At 47.0% G+C, this 17538-nt stretch overlaps 1 protein-coding gene across 2 annotated transcripts in view; it reads right to left on the reverse strand.

Moving 5' to 3' along the window:
- Positions 1 to 17538, reverse strand: part of LOC126108680 (nostrin) — a 675422-nt gene that overhangs the window by 384059 nt on the left and 273825 nt on the right. Inside the window, exon 1 of one of the 2 annotated variants that reach the window (XM_049913992.1) lies at positions 14734 to 15653. The exons of the other annotated variant lie outside the window; for it this stretch is intronic. The gene's annotated coding sequence lies outside the window, so the exon portion shown is untranslated. Of the gene's footprint in view, positions 1 to 14733; positions 15654 to 17538 lie in introns of those variants that run through there. 2 annotated transcript variants of the gene reach the window in all.

Genomic DNA, 17538 nt, shown 5'->3' on the forward strand with positions numbered 1-17538 from the left:
GGAGAATGTGCTGGCCAGGGCAGCAGTCGGACATCTTCTGTGTCCAGAAAGGCCCGTACAGGACCTGCAACGTGTCCTCAGCTCGTGGTCGTGCGGTAGCGTTCTCGCTTCCCACGCCCCGGTTCGATTCCCGGCGGGGTCAGGGATTTTCTCTGCCTCGTGATGACTGAGTGTTGTGTGACGTCTTTAGGTTAGTTAGGTTTAAGTAGTTCTACGTTCTAGGGGACTGATGACCATGGATGTTAAGTACCTTAGCGCTCAGAGCCATTTGAACCATTTTTGAACCTGCAATGTGCGGTCGTGCATTATCCTGCTGAAATGTACGGTTTCGCAGCGATCGAATGAAGGGTAGAGCCGCGGGTCGTAACACATCTGAAACGTAATGTCCACTGTCCAAAGTGCAGTCAATGCCAACCAAGAGGTGACCGAGACGCGTAACCGATGGCACCCCATACCACCACGCCGGGTGATACGCCAGTATGGCGATGACGACTACACGATTCCAATGTGCGTTCACCGCGATGTCGCCAAACAAGGATGCGACCATCGTGATGCTGTAAACAGAACCTGGATTCGTCCGAAAAAATGACGTTTTGCCATTCGAGCAACCAGGTTCGTCGCCGAGTACACTATTTCAGGCGCTGCTGTCTGTGATGCAGCGACAAACGTAACCGCAGCCACGGTCTCCGAGCTGATAGTCCATTCTGCTGCAAACGTCGCCGAACTGTCCGTGCAGATGGTCTTGCAAACGTCCCCATCTGTTGACTCAGGGATCGAGACGTGGCTACACGATCCGTTACAGCCGTGCGGATAAGATGCCTGTCATCTCGACTGCTAGTGACACGAGGCCGTTGGGATCCAGCACGACGTTCCGTATTACCCTCCTGAACCCAGCCATTCCATATTCTGCCAACACTCATTGGATCTCGAGCAACGCGAGCAGCAATGTCGCGATACGATAAACCGCAATCGCGATGGGCTACAATCCGACCTTTATGAAAGTCGGAAACGTGATGGTCCAAATGGTTCAAATGTCTCTGGGCACTATGGGACTTAATATCTAAGGTGATCAGTTGCCCAGAACTTAGATCTACTTAAACCTACCTAACTTAAGCACATCACATACATCCATGCCCGAGGCAGGATTCGAACATAGCGGTCGCAAGGTTCTAGACTATAGCGCCTAGAACCGCTCGGCCACTCCGGCCGGCAAACGTGATGGTACGCATTTCTCCTCCTTACACGAGGCATCACAACAACGTTTCACCAGACAACGCCGGTCAACTGCTGTTTGTGTATGAGAAATCGGTTGGAAACTTTCCTCTGTCAGCACGTTGTAGGTGTCGCCACCGGCGCCAACCTTGTGTGAATGCTCTGACAACCTAATAATTTGCATATCACATCATCTTCCTCCTGTCGGTTAAATTTCGCGTCTTGTGTGTAGCACTGCATCTTCGTGGTGTAGCAATTTTAATGGTTAGTAGTGTATTTGACAGGTTCCCTGACTATAGGAGCCACGCGGTATAGCCGCGATGTCTAAGGCGCATTGTCACGGTTCGCGCAGCTCCCCCCGTCGGAGGTTCGAGTCCTCCCTCGGGCATGGGTGTGTTTGTTGTCCTTAACGTAAGTTAAAGTTCGATTAAGTAGTATGTAAGCCTAGGGACGGACGACCTCAGCAGTTTGATCCTATAGGTAACTTAGACACATTTCCAATTTTCCTACTGTAGGCTGCTACTGAAAGTCCAAGCGTACGGATAGGTTTCGAGACATGTGAGGGGCTCGAAGACTTCTTAAGAAACAGAACCCAATATGTTGTTCTCCACAGAGGGTGTTCATCAGAGGGTAGGGTGTCGTCAGGTGTGCCGCAGGTTAGTGTAATATAGGGAGTATGAAGAAGAATCACCCGATTTAAAAAAAATCTCAACTATTATGCTATTTGAGATGTGTGTGTTGGCAAGAGCAAACTGTCGAGTTTTTTATGGTTGCCTCTAGGTAGCAGCAGCGTGCGGCCACTTCAGTTCTAGTAACAAACCGAGCGAGGTGGCGCAGTGGTTAGCACACTGGACTCGCATTCGGGAGGACGACGGTTCAATCCCGTCTCCGGCCATCCTGATTTAGGTTTTCCGTGATTTCCCTAAATCGTTTCAGGCAAATGCCGGGATGGTTCCTTTGAAAGGGCAACGGCCGATTTCCTTCCCAATCCTTCCCTAACCCGAGCTTGCGCTCCGTCTCTAATGACCTCGTTGTCGACGGGCCGTTAAACACTAACCACCACCACCACCACCATCTAGTAACAATGCTGTCTGGCCAACAGAAAGCGTTTTGTGTTCTACGCTTTGGGCACTCCAGCGTGGGTTCGTTCTAAGTCTGGTGTGGATGCTGCTACGGCAGAGGTAATTAGCCGGCCGCTGTGGCCGAGCGGTTCTGCGCTTCAGTCGGGAACCACGCGGCTGCTACGGTCGCAGGTTCGAATCCTACCTCGGGCATGGATGTGTGTGATGTCCTTAGGTTAATTAGGTCTAAGTAGTTCTACACTCCTGGAAATTGAAATAAGAACACCGTGAATTCATTGTCCCAGGAAGGGGAAACTTTATTGACACATTCCTGGGGTCAGATACATCACATGATCACACTGACAGAACCACAGGCACATAGACACAGGCAACAGAGCATGCACAATGTCGGCACTAGTACAGTGTATATCCACCTTTCGCAGCAATGCACGCTGCTGTTGTCCCATGGAGACGATCGTAGAGATGCTGGATGTAGTCCTGTGGAACGGCCTGCCATGCCATTTCCACCTGGCGCCTCAGTTGGACCAGCGTTCGTGCTGGACGTGCAGACCGCGTGAGACGACGCTTCATCCAGTCCCAAACATGCTCAATGGGGGACAGATCCGGAGATCTTGCTGGCCAGGGTAGTTGACTTACACCTTCTAGAGCACGTTGGGTGGCACGGGATACATGCGGACGTGCATTGTCCTGTTGGAACAGCAAGTTCCCTTGCCGGTCTAGGAATGGTAGAACGATGGGTTCGATGACGGTTTGGATGTACCGTGCACTATTCAGTGTCCCCTCGACGATCACCAGTGGTGTACGGCCAGTGTAGGAGATCGCTCCCCACACCATGATGCCGGGTGTTGGCCCTGTGTGCCTCGGTCGTATGCAGTCCTGATTGTGGCGCTCACCTGCACGGCGCCAAACACGCATACGACCATCATTGGCACCAAGGCAGAAGCGATTCTCATCGCTGAAGACGACACGTCTCCATTCGTCCCTCCATTCACGCCTGTCGCGACACCACTGGAGGCGGGCTGCACGATGTTGGGGCGTGAGCGGAAGACGGCCTAACGGTGTGCGGGACCGTAGCCCAGCTTCATGGAGACGGTTGCGAATGGTCCTCGCCGATACCCCAGGAGCAACAGTGTCCCTAATTTGCTGGGAAGTGGCGGTGCGGTCCCCTACGGCACTGCGTAGGATCCTACGGTCTTGGCGTGCATCCGTGCGTCGCTGCGGTCCGGTCCCAGGTCGACGGGCACGTGCACCTTCCGCCGACCACTGGCGACAACATCGATGTACTGTGGAGACCTCACGCCCCACGTGTTGAGCAATTCGGCGGTACGTCCACCCGGCCTCCCGCATGCCCACTATACGCCCTCGCTCAAAGTCCGTCAACTGCACATACGGTTCACGTCCACGCTGTCGCGGCATGCTACCAGTGTTAAAGACTGCGATGGAGCTCCGTATGCCACGGCAAACTGGCTGACACTGACGGCGGCGGTGCACAAATGCTGCGCAGCTAGCGCCATTCAACGGCCAACACCGCGGCTCCTGGTGTGTCCGCTGTGCCGTGCGTGTGATCATTGCTTGTACAGCCCTCTCGCAGTGTCCGGAGCAAGTATGGTGGATCTGACACACCGGTGTCAATGTGTTCTTTTTTCCATTTCCAGGAGTGTATGTTCCAGGAGACTGATGACCTCAGAAGTTAAGTCCCATAGTGCTTAGAGCCATTTGAACCATTTCTCAATTTGTACACGATCCAAGTGTCGCCGCTGCTTCGCGTGTTTAGCTGCTGGGCTCAAACGGCGTGGCCGATACGTGCGGTGTGGGTCCCAGCACTGGCTCGCTCTGCGCCTGACGTATCCCTGCCCCAATAAGCAGCAGCCGGCCGCGGCTATTGTGGCCCACTTGGCACACAATTGCAGACTCGCCCACGATGCGCAGTGAGACTTGCATAACGACGCACCAGCTGCGCTCCGCCGGTCACACCACCAGACACGCCCATCTCTTCCTCCGTCTGCACTTCCTCTACCAAGCCATTCATCCCACGCCCCTTCCACCTCACTGGCTCCAAAACAAACTACCTCCTTCTGTATTTCCTTATTCTAATCACAGGTAAATTCTTCTCTTCTTTACAATTTCATCTTCCTCATTAGTTCAATAGTCTTCCGTCATTTCGTAACTGCATCTGCCACTCCTCTTCCTCCTACTACTTTCCTGTGATTTGCCCCTCCCCACTACTTTATAAGTGTTAGCTTACTCTTGTCATCTGCTCATATTTTTCATTTCCTTCTTGGCCTTCTCCTCCCATTCTCAGCCGCGGATCTACGATGTTTACGAACCGGGGCAAAAACAGTACCGCCCCCTACTCCTTCTCGAGCGTTTGAGATAGGACGCCAAAAATTCAAAGAAAAGATCGATTTTTCAAAAATATGTTCACATCGTAACACACATCTTTCTCAACGGGGAGAAGTCTTCCGAAGTAGGAGTGATTTCAGGTGTGCCGCAGGGGAGTGTCGTAGGACCGTTGCTATTCACAAGATCTATAAATGACCTTGTCGATAAAATCGGAAGTTCACTGAGGCTTTTTGCAGATGACGCTGTGGTGTATCGAGAGGTTGTAACAATGGAAAATTGTGCCGAAATGCAGGAGGATCTGCAACGAATTGACAGATGGTGCAGGGAATGGCAATTGAATGTGAATGTAGACAAGTGTAATGTGCTGCGAATACATAGAAAGAAAGATCCTTTATCATTTAGCTACAATATAGCAGGTCAGCAACTGGAAACAGTTAATTCCATAAATTATCTGGGAGTAGGCATTAGGAGTGATTTAAAATGGAATGATCATATAATGTTGATCGTCGGTAAAGCAGATGCCAGATTCATTGGAAGAATCCTAAGGAAACGCGATCCGAAAACAAAGGAAGCAGGTTACAGTACGCTTGTTCGCCCACTGCTTGAATACTGCTCACCGGTGTGGGATCCGTACCAGATAGGGTTGATAGAAGAGATAGAGAAGACCCAACGGAGAGCAGCGCGCTTCGTTACAGGATCATTTAGTAATCGCGAAAGCGCTACGGAGATGATAGATAAACTCCAGTGGAAGACTCTGCAGGAGTGACGCTCAGTAGCTCGGTACGGGCTTTTGTCAAAGTTTCGAGAACATACGTTCACCGAAGAGTCTAGCAGTATATTGCTCCCTCCTACGTATATCTCGCGAAGAGACAGTGAGGATAAAATCAGAGAAATTAGAGCCCACACAGAGGCATACCGACAATCTTTCTTTCCACGAACAATACGAGACTGGAATAGAAGGGAGAACCGATAGAGGTACTCGAGGTACCCTCCACCACACACCGTCAGGTGGCTTGCGGAGTATGGATGTAGATGTAGATGTAAAATATACAACATATATGTTCGAGGAAATAAAAGGCATGTTATTTTGTCTTAAGTGTGCCAAAGTGCCAAGCCTCTTCACACAGCATTCTCCTATCGCACTCACTGTATTTCGGTCTGTGGAATTCAAACGTGTATATTTTGTAATGGAACCCATCAACCCTGTATTCAGGACAGCAGAAATTAAAATGTCCTGTAGTGCCTCTCCTGCTCCCAGTCGGCCGTTTGGCATCGTACTCACCCTTAAAAAACAAAAAAAAAACTCACAATTAATACCGGGTGGGATCATGTGTGACTGGCAGAAACAGAACTCTTCAGAAAATGATCACTCAGCAACTGACGCTTTTCACGTGTGTTGTATACCCTACTAGGTCTGGTAGCAAAACAGAAAAAAATTAATGAACTCTGGTGACCGTTCTACCTTTCACAGAACTTTCCAACTCTAACAATTTACATATACATCATGGTGTGTATGTGAATGAAGATGCACTGACATCCAGTCATGTCTTCTGCACGCTTCACTTTTTTTACCAGGCAATTTCTTTCCTATCTTCTGGTAAACCTTCCGGGATGTAAGGTCGTGGTCCATGAAACTCTTCAGCTCCTAACGTTTCGTCCAGAGCTGCGCTGGACGAAACGTTAGGAGCTGAAGAGTTTCATGGACCACGACCTTACATCCCGGAAGGTTTACCAGAAGATATATCATCCGGTCGTGAAAGCCTTCATACTAATTTCTTTCCTGCTCCCTCAAAAAATGGTTCAAATGGCTTTGAGCACTACGGGACAACTTCTGAGGTCATCAGTCCCCTAGGACTTAGAACTACTTAAACTTAACTAACCTAAGAACATCACACAGATCCATGCCCGAGGCAGGATTCGAACCTGCGACGGTAGCGGTCGCGCGGTTCCAGACTGTAGCGCCTAGAATCGCTCGGCCACCCCGGGCGGTCCTGCTCCCTCATCTACCTTACTAGTTCAAGTGTGTTTGCTTCTCTTTACCCTATACTAACATTTCGCTTATATCTCACTTACTGGTCATCCCATTCTTTGCAGTTTCCCCGTCCTGCCAGTTAGTTCAAACGAGCTTTATTCCCCTTATCCCATAGTTACAAGTTACTTCTTTTATTCCTCGTCCTCCCCTCCCCTCCATTATTTCGTGTCTCCCGCCCTCTTCACTAATTGTAACGTGTCATTTCACCTTTAATCCATACATATTGCCTATACTTTCACAGTTTCTCATCATGTTTCCTTCCACAATATTCCACTTAACTTTTAGGCTCTATTTTCTTACTTCCTTCCCCTCTCAAAACAACTACTTTTGAACACGTGACAGGTGCTATACGAATCTAGTTTCGATCTGAAATATCATCCTCAGGTCACACAACATCAGCTTACCACAAGTATGCATAATCCATCATCATTCCACTTACGAACATAGTGCCTAGAATTTAAAATAGGTAATGTAATACATAACTGCCACCAAACAGTACCATCAGCTTGGACAAAACCACTAATAGAATTTTAACCAAAAGACAGTAGCACATTATTACATTTTTACTATTAGTTTTTTGAAATATAGTTTTCTATGGATACTTTCTTAGTACCTTATTTATTGTATGCTACAGCATGTTTTAACGATTATTGTCGCTGTTTGCGACATATTTTCTATGCGCTTTTTTCTGTTGCCGTTTCTTACTGAGCGAACATCATGTGATCTGCAGCCATGTGAGTGGCTGTTAGTAAACAAAATACTAAAAGGTTATGTCAGCAATATATACTTGGGGCTGTAGTAGTGTTGTGGAAACCAGTTATTTGGTGTGTACTGAGCTCTTACTTAGCTATTCGTGTACTCACGTTCTTCGGATGGAATGTAGCTGCTTTTATACACAGGAAAACAAAACTTTCACACTTTGTTTCTGATCCAGACTATTACGCCATCTTGCTGTTCGCGTGTGTCGCGAGAGGTGTATCGCATGTGGCGAGAAAAGCTATGGAAAACTGTAGCGCGAATTAGGACGACTTCTGTCGACTTCTGTTCATTGTTTATGTCTCTTTGTGTGATGGGGAAGTGGTTCAAAAAACGAATATTAAAAATGTAATAATGTGCTACTGTGTTTGTATAACCATGCTATTTTCTGCATGTTTTAGATTAAAAAAAACCACTGATGATGGTAATATTTGCCGCACAAAATAGTTTGGCAGAATAAAGAAATAAACAAATAACAAGGTGTTTTGCATCAAGGCGGACTCAATTTTTTCATATTATTGTTTTTCTATGCAAACACGGACCAAATGGAAGAGTTCCAAGATAAAATTATCGGAATATAATGTTGCTGATACAAGAATATACACTCCTGGAAATTGAAATAAGAACACCGTGAATTCATTGTCCCAGGAAGGGGAAACTTTATTGACACATTCCTGGAGTCAGATACATCACATGATCACACTGACAGAACCACAGGCATATAGACACAGGCAACAGAGCATGCACAATGTCGGCACTAGTACAGTGTATATCCACCTTTCGCAGCAATGCAGGCTGCTATTCTCCCATGGAGACGATCGTAGAGATGCTGGATGTAGTCCTGTGGAACGGCTTGCCATGCCATTTCCACCTGGCGCCTCAGTTGGACCAGCGTTCGTGCTGGACGTGCAGACCGCGTGAGACGACGCTTCATCCAGTCCCAAACATGCTCAATGGGGGACAGATCCGGAGATCTTGCTGGCCAGGGTAGTTGACTTACACCTTCTAGAGCACGTTGGGTGGCACGGGATACATGCGGACGTGCATTGTCCTGTTGGAACAGCAAGTTCCCTTGCCGGTCTAGGAATGGTAGAACGATGGGTTCGATGACGGTTTGGATGTACCGTGCACTATTCAGTGTCCCCTCGACGATCACCAGTGGTGTACGGCCAGTGTAGGAGATCGCTCCCCACACCATGATGCCGGGTGTTGGCCCTGTGTGCCTCGGTCGTACGCAGTCCTGATTGTGGCGCTCACCTGCACGGCGCCAAACACGCATACGACCATCATTGGCACCGAGGCAGAAGCGACTCTCATCGCTGAAGACGACACGTCTCCACTCGTCCCTCCATTCACGCCTGTCGCGACACCACTGGAGGTGGGCTGCACGATGTTGGGGCGTGAGCGGAAGACGGCCTAACGGTGTGCGGGACCGTAGCCCAGCTTCATGGAGACGGTTGCGAATGGTCCTCGCCGATACCCCAGGAGCAACAGTGTCCCTAATTTGCTCGGAAGTGGCCGTGCGGTCCCCTACGGCACTGCGTACGATCCTACGGTCTTGGCGTGCATCCGTGCGTCGCTGCGGTCCGGTCCCAGGTCGACGGGCACGTGCACCTTCCGCCGACCACTGGCGACAACATCGATGTATTGTGGCGACCTCACGCCCCACCTGTTGAGCAATTCGGCGGTACGTCCACCCGGCCTCCCGCATGCCCACTATACGCCCTCGCTCAAAGTCCGTCAACTGCACATACGGTTCACGTCCACGCTGTCGCGGCATGCTACCAGTGTTAAAGACTGCGATGGAGCTCCGTATGCCACGGCAAACTGGCTGACACTGACGGCGGCGGTGCACAAATGCTGCGCAGCTAGCGCCATTCGACGGCCAACACCGCGGTTCCTGGTGTGTCCGCTGTGCCGTGCGTGTGATCATTGCTTGTACAGCCCTCTCGCAGTGTCCGGAGCAAGTATGGTGGGTCTGACACACCGGTGTCAATGTGTTCTTTTTTCCATTTCCAGGAGTGTATATTCACCCTACGTGCTACTGGTATCCAAGAGATCTGCAGCCCGAAATCCGAACCAAAAGAAATATAGACGATATTTACGATGCATGCATCTCCAAAGAAACTTTGCGTCGTAATCATAGTAACACGGGCATTGCAAATATCGTATTTCTCTGCCGATACGAGGCAAGCGTCTTTCAAGTACAATGTCTGACATATACGGGAATACACATAACGGATGTACGAGTACAGGTCATAGACGCATTGGTGACGACATTGGAAAGTTTGGGTCTGACTAAATGGTAGTAGCTGAGTGGTCCGGGCAACAGAATGTCAATCATAAGGGCCCGGGTTCGGTTCCCGGCTGGGTCGGGGATTTTCTCCGCTCAGGGACTGGGTGTTGTGTTGTCCTAATCGTCATCGTCATCATCATCATCATCATCATTTCATCCCCATCGACGCGCAAGTCACCGAAGTGGCGTCAAATCGAAAGATTTGCACCAGAAGAATTATCCTGCAGAAGAATTATCCTTTCTTTCAGGAGTGCTAGTTCTGCTAGGTTCGCAGGAGAGCTTCTGTGAAGTCTGGAAGGTAGGAGACGAGATACTGGCAGAAGTAAAGCTGTGAGGACGGGGCGTGAGTCGTGCTTGGGTAGCTCAGTTGGTAGAGCACATGCCCGCGAAAGGCAAAGGTTCCGAGTTCGAGTCTCGGTCCGGCACACAGTTTTAATCTTCCAGGAAGTTTCATACTGTAGGGATGTACTACAAACGCTACCTATCGCTGACACAGGAATCGTGAGGATAAGATTAGAATAATTACTGCACACACACACACACAGGTATTCAAACGCTCATTCTTCCCGCGCTCCATACGTCAATTGAACGGGAAGAAACCCTGATAACTGGCACAGTTCCCGGGTACAGAGACTATAATTTCCCCCAGCATCATGCAGGAAATGTTTCTTCGTACCTACCGATAATTTGGAGAGTGCTGTATGTCAGTTGGTGCGTGTCTCCCGTCCTGAAAAATACGGCACGGATTCAGATATTCGAGACAAGTCGCTACGGTTCTTCCATATTGTAAGGCAGAAGAATCGAAAAGTAGGTCGACTTTGCGGCAGCAACTTTGGAGTGGCGTCTGCTATCGGTGAATTCCGGATGAAATCCTTTTATCTGTCACTGAAAAAGATAGGTAAACACAGTATTATCTCCTAGCGTCTGAGATGCGGGCAGCTCAAGTTTAGATAAAACTACAGGGTTATTACAAATGATTGAAGCGATTTCACAGCTCTACAATAACTTTATTATTTGAGATATTTTCACAATGCTTTGCACACACATACAAAAACTCAAAAAGTTTTTTAGGCATTCACAAATGTTCGATATGTGCCCCTTTAGTGATTCGGCAGACATCAAGCCGATAATCAAGTTCCTCCCACACTCGGCGCAGCATATCCCCATCAACTTTAAACCGTGAGATTGCACAAAACACGTTAACTTTTGGTGAACTGCGAATTTTCTGCACGAATGCGTGAGGATTCTCTACCGCCCAGATTCGCACATTGTGTCTGTTCACTTCACCATTAAGAAAAAATGTCGCTTCATGACTGAAAACAAGTTTCGCACTGAACGCGTCCTATTCCACGACCTGTTGCAACCGCGCCGAAAACTCAAAGCGTTTGACTTTGTCATCGGGTGTCAGGGCTTGTAGCAATTGTAAACGGTAAGGCTTCTGCTTTAGCCTTTTCCGTAAGATTTTGCAAACCGTCGGCTGTGGTACGTTTAGCTCCCTGCTTGCTTTATTCGTCGACTTCCGCGGGCTACGCGTGAAACTTGCCCGCACGCGTTCAACCGTTTCTTCGCTCACTGCAGGCCGACCCGTCGATTTCCCCTTACAGAGGCATCCAGAAGCTTTAAACTGCGCATACCATCGCCGAATGGGGTTAGCAGTTGGTGGATTATTGTTGAACTTCGCCCTGAAGTGTCGTTGCACTGTTATGACTGACTGATGTGAGTGCATTTCAAGCACGACATACGCTTTCTCGGCTCCTGTCGCCATTTTGTCTCACTGCGCTCTCGAGCGCTCTGACGGCAGAAACCGGAAGTGCGGCTTCAGCCGAACAAAACTTTATGAATTTTTCTACGTATCTGTAGTGTGTCGTGACCATATGTCAATGAATGGAGCTACAGTGAATTTATGAAATCGCTTCAATCATTTGTAATAGCCCTGTAATAGCTACGCTTTCAGCCCTGTTTACCGAAGAAAAAAGAATCGCGCGCGAGCGATTTCTATGCTTGTTACTCGGTCAGTAACGCGTTCTGTGGGTCACTTTGCACGATGTATCGTGATGTCGTGCAACGTGCTACAGAATATTAGCTTGACTGGTATTTAAATATGGTTGCTAGCTGATGAGTGCGCACAACATAAAACAAAAGGGCCTATTTAATTTAACAACAAAATTGCTGTATATTAACTATAAGTTTGAAAATAAAAATTGTTCTGTCAAGCAGAAGGAATTAGGCAGTAGGAACTTTTACACCTACATCTACATTACAACCACCGTGAGATGCATGGCAGAGGGTACGTCTCAATAAGCCAGTTATCAGGGTTTCTTCCCGTACCATTCACGTATGGAGCGCGGGAAGAAAGATTGTTTGAATGCCTCTGTGCGTGTGCAGTAATTATTCTAATCCTATCCTCACGATCCCTGTGTCAGTAATAGGTATGGGGTTGTAGTATATCCCTACAGCAGCCACTTAAAGCTGGTTCTTGAAACTTGGTTAACAGACTTTCTCGGGATGGTTTACGTCTAACCGCAAGAGCCTTCGAATTCTGTTCCTTTAGTATCTCTGTGGCAGTCCCCCACGGATTATACAAACCTGTGATCATCCATGCTGCCCTTCTCTGTACACACAGAATAACCCCTGTTAGTCCGATACGGTACGGATCCCACACACTAGAGCAATATTCTAGGATGGGTCGCAATGAGTGATTTGTAAGATCTACTTTCAAATTTAACATAATAGAGAAAGTGATTAAAAAGTTTGACAACATTATCCGCCCCTTTCTGAGCTAAAACAGTTTCAATTAACAGTGCTGGTATTGTAATTATCCCACTACTAGTTCTGCATTCTACTGGGTTATTTGCAACAAATTTCACGAGAGAAAATATGTGGCACTGCAATTAAAGTAACTGCCTTTTGAGAGCTATCTACGAGATGATCGACAGTCAGCACCATAAATTAATCTTATAGTACGTTTTTCTATAAGGAACACTTTATTTTTTTATGGTGACTTACCCAAGAGTGCAGTCCTATGTGATATTACTTGGTGAAAATACAAATTAACTTACTGATTTATCTCTCTAGAAGGCTTATAGTAACATGAAGTGCAAGCGCGGCTAAACCGAGTTCATTAAGAAAGTCTACAACGTCTATTTTTCCACTTACAATTGACAACAACGTATACATCCATGTTAGTAAGCTTGTGAACCACCCCAACTCGCGTTCGTCGCAACGATGCACTGTTGCTTCCAGATGAATCCAATGTTGCCAGATTGTTACCTTCTCGCGGCACCGAATATATGGCAATTTTTTACACTGGCGGCAATTTTAAATCAAATACGGCATTTTTTATATTAATTTCGAGTATAAGACGCACATGAATTTTGGAGGTAATTTTTCGAAGAAATAAGACGCATCTGTTCAATCTGTATATTGAGCAAGCAGTGAAGGAAACAAAGGTGATTCCCAGCGGGGTCAGGGATTTTCTCTGCCTCGTGATGACTGGGTGCTGTGTGATGTCCTTACGTTAGTTAAGTTTAAGTAGTTCTAAGTTCTAGGGGACTGATGACCATAGATGTTAAGTCCCATAGTGCTCAGAGCCATTTGAACCATTTGAAACAAAGGAAAAATTCGGAGTTGGAATTAAAATCCACGGAGAAGAAATAAAAACTTTGAAGTTCGCAGATGACATTGTAATTCTGTCAGAGACAGCAAAGGACCTGGAAGAGCAGTTGAACGGAATGGACAGTGTCTTGAAAGGAGGATAGGAGATGAACATCAACAAAAGCAAAACGAGGGTAATGGAATATAGTCGAATTAAGTAGGGTGACGCTGAGGGAATTAGATTAGGAAATGAGACACTTAAAGCAGTACAGGAGTTTCGCTATATGGGGAGCAAAATAACTGATGATGGTAAAAGTAGAGAGGATATAAAATGTAGACTGGCAATGGCAAGGAAAGCGTTCCTGAAGAAGAGAAATTTGTTAACATCGAGTATAGATCTAAGTGTCAGGAAGTCGTTTCTGAAAGTATTTGTATGGAGTGTGGCCATGTATGGAACTGAAACGTGGACGGTAAATAGTGTGGACAAGAAGAGAATAGAAGCTTTCGAAATGTGGTGCTACAGAAGAATGCTGAAGGTTAGATGGGTAGATCACATAACTAATGAGGAGGTATTGAATAGAATTGGGGAGAAGAGGAGTTTGTGGCACAACTTGACAAGAGGAATGGACCGGTTGGTAGGACATGTTCTGAGACATCGAGGGATCACCAATTTAGTATTGGAGGGCATCGTGGAGGGTAAAAACCGTAGAGGGAGACCAAGAGATGAATATACTAAGCAGATTCAGAAGGATGTAGGTTGCAGTAGGTACTGGGAGATGAAGAAGCTTGCACAGGATAGAGTAGCATGGAGAGCTGCATCAAACCAGTCTCAGGACTGAAGACCACAACAACAACAACAACAACGACATGACGCATCTGAATTTCGGAGGCAATTTGTCGAAGAAAAAAGTGCGTCTTATAGTCTTATAACGGACGAAGAGAGTTATCTGTTTCTGACAGTTTCATTCTTTGAACAGATAAAAAAAACCATTGAACTGAACAATGGCCCCTTTGGTACACATCTGCAACAGTTGTCATTTATTTCTTATGGAAGTCTCTGTTGCAAGAATTTATTTGCAGTGTCTAAAAAAAATTGTTGACATGATTACCTACGAATGTAGAAATAAATGTGCCACATTTTCTAGTGGAAGTAGTAATGCCCTCACGTGTATGTAACAAAGTTTTTGTCGAAATTAATTACATTCCAAAGAACTCGGCACTAATAGATGATCCAGACCACGAAAAACAGCAAACAAATAAAAATGCAAGGTTTTGTGGACCTTAAAATAAGCTGGAATCTGTGTCATATGACAACATTACAAGGCTCAAGAGGAAAATAGCCAGTGTGCAAAAGGTAAACAAATGTAATAATAATAGTTTCAAACAAGCAGAAATACTAGTTTTGTGAACAAACGCACCTTTCACGTGATCCGCATGCAGCCACGCATAGTTCTTCATATATTCACTTGGTGCATTCACTTTTGTTTCTCGCTCAGTTCTTTCCCTGCCTCCTTTCCAGTCTTCTATCCTTGTCGTCACACCAGTATTTATTTGCGTAGCTCACTGTTGTGTTCCGAGTCGGGGCACAGTGTATTCCGGCAGTTTGTGCTCGCAAACTGCATTTAGCACTTTCGACGCGCCAATTAATCACTCAGCAATTTTTCAAACACCAGCGCTCTTTCACATGTCCTGACAACTGGTGCTCGCAGAAATGTGTTGATATCCACAAGCAGGAGATGTGAACACGGCACTCCAAGACTTCAAAGCAAGTTTCGATAGATTCGAGCAACTAGATTCGCGAAAATAATTTCTTTCTCCCCACACATTACGCGCCAATTTTTGCTGAGTTCTTCACTAAGAATTTTTCCTTTCTCTTTTCTTTTTTCAAGATGTGGAGAAGTAGAGATTAGTGGATCAGAGACGAGGAAGCGAAAACACTGTGGCTGTTTAGGGAGCAATGCGAAATAAAATGTGACAACCGTAAAAAGTGCTTTCCCCCCTAATTTATGGACTGCCTAGGTGGTTAAAAACTTCCGCATTATAGCAGATAGTTTCTCAGTATCGATTTGCGTAGCAATTTTTACGTTATATGTACAATCAAATTTGTCTTTAGAAGGTAAATCATCTGGAAAACAGGGGAGAAAAATTTATTTTGTAGCTCAGTATACGCTACTGTCGAGACAGTTGTAATTTATCGCCCAAAATCGTGCTCATTCAATTTCGCTCGTCGCGTTACAGAACGCAGCGCCAGTTTCGCTTGTCTTCTTTAAAAGCTCTCCAAAGGAGTCGAGAGAGTGGATACAGAGAATGAACAAATGGATGACCTGAAATGTTACGCTGGGGGAGCAAGTAAGAAAGTTAACAGACAGACGCAGTGATTCAGTGTCACATCCGGGCTTCGTAACTAATGCGCATGCGCTGTAGACAAACGCTAGACCGCTATTGCTCGTTCAGGTGCCCCATCTAACTGCCGAGTATCACTGTTGCGCATGCGCCCTAGACAGATGCCAGACACCGATTACTCGTTCAACTGCCCCATCGAACTGCCGAATATCGTTAGTGCGCATGCGCTACCGCTAACGCGCGACTGCTGCCTCTTCTTCAAATGTCCCTTCGAATTTCGGTTCGTTCGCGACGCGCAGCACATCAAACACGCACTCGCATGCACACACGTCGTTGTCGACGCGGCGGCCACACACATAAAACTGGCAGCGCGGAGCTGCGACCGATTTAGTCCCGGCGCTTCTGGCCAGGGGGGGGCGTTGTCCCTCCAGAGCAGTTCTATTTGTGACGCTCCGCGACTCCCGCTACAGCGCCGTGCGCGCATGCGCGTCAGGAAGCAGCAGATGCGCTCGCCTTTTGTTTTCGTATCTGGCGCAGCGGGGCACCGCGCATGCGCGGGCGACCTGCTGCTTACGTCACGGGCGCCGCGCTCTGCACTCGGCTTGCAGAAAGGACGCGGCACCGTTTTGTTTTTCAGAGAGCTAGTGTTTTGTTTTCTGCAAGCCACAGGTGGCAGTTCCTTCTGTAGCGAGTTCTTCTGCCTCCCCTCCCCACTCTCCCGCTTTTGTTTCGCCCCTACATCTTCTTGCTTCTCGTGTTACGTAGGCATTACACGAGATCTAACAGACGTCACGGGAATCGGATTACAAAACCGGCTGCGAGGATGAAACATAAAAACGTGGAAGACGCGATGTGCAAAAAAAGAGAAAGAGATACACGCCACCGTTCTCATATGCCTGTTTCCAGTCGATTATGCACGGAACAACAAATGGACAGTTTCCATCTACATGCATAAGGTGGAGGGAGCATCATGAATCCTCTATCTATAATAATAGATAGAGGATTGATGGTGCTGAAAGTTCACAGGAAAGATACAGTTGTAATACGTATCTACATGCTAAACAACCAACACATTGACGATGATTTAAGAGTGCTACAGTAGAACTGAATCGCTGGTGGAGAGAGAGGGGAAAAAAGGCGTGCATCATAGTGAGGGATGTTAAGAAGGCGGTGGTTGGCGAGAGGAAAGACGTGGTTAAGTTTTCATTTGGTAAAGGTAACGGGAGAGATGCAAGAATGATCAGATTTTGTAACGAAAACTCGTTAATAGTTGGAAATACCCTTCTCGAAAATCACAAGAGAAGACGGTGCACATGGATATTGAGTATGGATATAACCAGACACCAGATCGATTATGTTTACACGGAGTATATCCCGGATATGCAAGAGGTTCAAATGGCTCTTAAGCACTATGGGACTTAACATCTGAGGTCATCACTCCCCTAGACTTAGAACTTCTTAAACCTAACTAACCTAAGGACATCACACACATTCTTGCCCGAGGCAGGATTCGAACCTGCGACCGTAGCAGCAGCGTGGTTCCGGACTGAAGCGCCCAGAACCGCCCGGCCACAACGCCCGGCTATGCAAGAGGAATTCAAAGGAGCTACAAGATGCAGGAAGCGTATATTCAACAAAGTTTATATATTTTTTTCTCTTTTTTTCGTAAACACATAGGTGGACTGTCTCAAACATGTAGCTACTGGAGCATGGCTTCGCTGGTTATTGATTTTCTTAAATGATGTTCCTTTCCTGCAAAGTACGCAATGTCAGCCACGTGACACTATGTTCACAACGAAAGAATTGCCAAGGGAACTCCTGATGAACCGCTTTTTGTTGGACTACATTCAACAAAATATTAAATAGTAAGATGTGCAGCA

This window comes from Schistocerca cancellata, chromosome 11, assembly GCF_023864275.1.
Source record: "Schistocerca cancellata isolate TAMUIC-IGC-003103 chromosome 11, iqSchCanc2.1, whole genome shotgun sequence".
Lineage (NCBI taxonomy): Eukaryota > Metazoa > Arthropoda > Insecta > Orthoptera > Acrididae > Schistocerca > Schistocerca cancellata.